The 4260-nt window shown below is 30.4% G+C and overlaps 1 pseudogene; it reads left to right on the top strand.

Moving 5' to 3' along the window:
* Positions 1 to 2249: 2249 nt before the first annotated feature.
* On the top strand, positions 2250 to 2651 carry LOC146946652 (non-specific lipid-transfer protein 1 pseudogene; annotated as a pseudogene).
* Positions 2652 to 4260: the final 1609 nt, after the last annotated feature.

Raw genomic sequence — 4260 nt, forward strand, 5'->3', positions numbered from 1 at the left:
ACTTCATGCACAAGTTCAAGCTTCAACATCACCTTCACTCATCATCTTACAAACCCTGACTCTTGACTCCAAAATAAACCCAGGCTTCCATTCAAATCCATTGTTGTTTCTTGCTTGGTTCACAAATTCCATGAAACATGCTCAACATAAGCTCCAAAACAACAATCTAAAGCCCTAACTTCTTGCTCAAAACCAAACCCTAGATTTTAAATATTTTCTTGAGAGGAGAAGTAGAGAGATCAAACAACATCTAAGCTTCCTTAAGCTCAAAGGATCAAAAGGAAACATAGTTTAAAAGCTCACCAAGAAAAGATGAAGATTTAGGAAGGTTTGGTGGAGAAGAAGAGAGGGAGTGGCGTGGTTGAAGAGAGAAGGAAGAGAGAAAGTCTTTGCCAAGGACGAGAGAGAGAAAGGATAATGAAAATGAGATATTTTGGGGCCAACTTCAAATAAATATCCTTTTTTGGGCAATTACCAAATTGCCCTTGCCTCTAACGTGTTAAATCCAACTCTGATACTTAATCCGTAAATAGTTGACATCACTTGAAAAATATTTCCGTCAAACTTTCTTTCAAAATATTAATCCTCTGACACGATCGACTGGTAATATTCCGATACTGACAGTAGGATACTTAATCCGTAAACAGTTGACATCACTTGAAAAATATTTCCGTCAAACTTTCTTTCGAAATATTAATCCTCTGACACGATCGACTGGTAACATACCATGAGCAAAATTTGAGTTAAGTATTTGACCAGTAGGAATTTAAATATCTTATTCACTAATTCCGTATATAACATCATCACGTAGAGAAAAATATTTTTTTTGTTTGAAATTGAAATATATATAGTTTGATTTTTTGTTTAATTATGGAAAAAACAAACATGGTCTCCCACCTTTGTTTCTTGTTTTCTCTTCTATATATTATATTTCGGTAGTCTAGCACTTTGCTAGCTACTTTTTTGGTTAAAAAAAATGAAAAATAATAACACAAGAGGTGCTAGCTCAACAATAAGAACTTATCTTTATAGCCTTTAAGGCTGAAGCTTAAACCCCATATACGAAAACTTTCAATGGATATTACAATCACCACTTTCAATTGGAATTATATTTTTATAAAAGTAGTATATTTTCTATTTTATAGTACTTTCAAAACTATTAATCTTTACATTCCCAAAAAAAAAAAACTATTAATCTTTACATGATGAGAAACTACACAAAAAAAAAATATCGCAGTGATTATAATATTAACTAACAATATCCTTCCAGATCACCAAACAATGAATTAATAAGAGAGATATCACAACCCGTCTATCTTCGATGATTAAATGATATACTATAACTAACAAGATTAATATGACAAAAGTAAAAACAAATGCCACATCAATCAACCTCATAATAGATCTAAATCAATTTTTTTTTCATTGAGCATAATAAAATATTCACATATTTTCATTTCGAATACATTAGTTAAAATATTTTAAAACTACAATCATAATTTGACTATAAATTAAGGTTTATATTTAAAGGTTTTCACAATTTTTATATTTATTCATTTTATTCTTATCTAAAAAGAAAATTTACTTTTATGTCAGTATTTAATTTTGAATAATTAATCAATGAGATTTCATATAAGTGGAAATAAGTTGACTTTCAAGCTTCAAGTGAGGATTAAGATTTAAAATATGATACAGTCGAACAATGGTGATTTGCGGCACGGTCACTAATATGAATTTCTCGTTCTCCAGTTTAAAAGAATTCGAGAAAAAATATTACTTTCTTTAATAACATATAATGAGTATCAATTTCTTGTCAAAAAAAGAAAAAATATAATGAGCATCAATTTATTGTTTTTAAATGATTATTACTTTTTTGTATTAATTGTTCATACCCTTGTGCAGTTGTTAACAGTGCATAGTAATCTACTAATTTTATTAACGTTTGAAGAATGAGGGAACATGAGTATGAGAATAAATAAATTACTTTTAAAATATTTTTTTGTAAATTATCTTCTTACAATTTTTTATAGTTATACTTGATTGTCTTAATTATAAGTTTGACTATGAATATTGAAGGTAAAAACATTTCCTATTTATGTAATAATAATAAGGAATAAAATATGAAATCACTAACAAGACTTTTTTAACATTAAAAATTAATTAAAAAACCTAAAGAGTCACCCAAAAAATCGTAACAGGTTTTGCATATAAATTAAGCCATACTTGCAAAGACCAATCATTCTAAATATCCACAAAAACATCATACACGTACACATATTTAAATAAAAATGTTGAGGATGAAAATTATCTCTCTTTCTATGCTTGTGATGGTTTTAGGCATGTTCGTAACAACATTGGATGCACGCCAAATTGATGACGTGAGCTGCTCTTCGGCTCTTTTTTCCTTGTTGCCATGTCTGCCTTTTTTGCAGGGAGTTGGCCCTACTACACCAACTAGTTATTGTTGTGCAGGAGCAAATGATTTAAATCAAAAGGCTAACACCACTCAGATTCGTAGGGATGTGTGCAATTGTCTCAAACCCGCTGCATCAAGATTCGGAGTTAACCCTGATAGATCAAAACAACTACCACAACTTTGCAACATTACTCTAAGTGTTCCATTTGATCCAAGCATCGATTGCAACACGTAAGTTTTGCTTTCAAACTCAAACATATGAATAAATTGTCTTTTACAATGTTTAAAGTTAGTTAATAATTGTTTTTTAAATGGAACAAATTAAAACGATGAACTCCTTATAATCTAACCTTACATCTCTCCATGGCAAGCAAAAAGCCTGATTATTATTTAATTTCTAGCACATTTGTATTTTGTTCTAATATTTTTTTTTCATTTTTGTCCAGGGTTCAATGATTCGACAAAATGGGATTTGAAGACCGTAAAGAAACATTGAAGATTTACTAAGATAACAATAATTGTATCAATAAGCAAAGTGACAAATTGTACCAACCATATAATGTTCGTTGAGTTTTATGAGTTTCATTATTGATTGAAAAAAAAAAATTATTACCATATGTTTCATTGTTTTGAAGTATAATACGTTGTTTCAGAGATTAAATCGTATAGAAAAAAAAACTACGAACATATAATTATAAATATTTTATAAAATTGAACGATAACGATTTAATAAAAAAAGATTAAATTAACATTTGCAGAGAGTTTTTACATTGTCATCAATCCTATTCGTAAAAACGGGACCCAAATCGGAGTTACGATCGGATTTTTACGCACGAAAACGAGCAAAAAATCTGTTTTGCCTTCTGATGCATAACACATGGTCTTAGTGCAGGGAGTGCACGACCGTGCATTTTCTTCTTGGACCGTGCTCTTTTTGTGCATGATCGTGCACATGCTGTATGGTGTAAGAACTTCAATTTTTCGCATTTTAAGTCCCTGAATGCATCTCTAAAAGTCTCTACCTCATAAACCTAATTGAATAGGGTTCAAAAGATCTTACATGAGTGGTCTAATAAGGTTTAATCTTGAGGAAAAGTATTGATTTTAAAGCATGTTCAAAATGAGACGAACTTTTGAGATTTTGGGAAAAGCAGTAACTTTGTGAAACAAAAATGCCGTGAATGTTTTTCCTAGTTATAAGTGATAGGTATGGATGTCTTTAGTGTTTGGTTGATACTTGAAAATTCATTTTTTGTGAGATAATTGGAATTTGACAATTTTACTGAAATAGACGAACTTTACCGAAATTGGATTTTTGGTTACCAAAACTTGTAAATGGATTGTACTCTTATTTATATGATGGAATGATGATGAATCAAGGATATTTAGGTGATTAATATGATGGACGTCATGATGATTGTTGTTTATCCGTCTTTGATGTAAAAGGTGAAATTAAAATGATAACGTTTCCTTAAGTTGATAATCGTTTATGATGTTTGTTGATATTATGATGATGTTTGATGAGGATTATGATGATTATGTTGATGATTTTGATGTTGATGATTGGATTGAATGATGGTGAATTGTTGTTGATTGCATGTTTAAAAGTGTTGGTGTTTATATTGGTGATTTGTTGTATGAATGTATGCATTATTGATTCATATGTTCATGCATTTATAAGTGTCCATAGGCGATGATTATAGACGAAGGTTATGATACGGTTTCATATCCAGAGGCGATGTTTATGATACAGTTCTATCTTGAGGTGATGACCTTGACGATGATCGGTACCACATGCATATAGAGTTGTGTCTAGTCACATTGCATAACTTGACGGGTGTCAT

This window comes from Medicago sativa, chromosome 2 (genome assembly GCF_051527215.1).
Source record: "Medicago sativa cultivar Bolivia chromosome 2, Bolivia_mono, whole genome shotgun sequence".
Classification (NCBI taxonomy): Eukaryota; Viridiplantae; Streptophyta; class Magnoliopsida; order Fabales; family Fabaceae; genus Medicago; species Medicago sativa.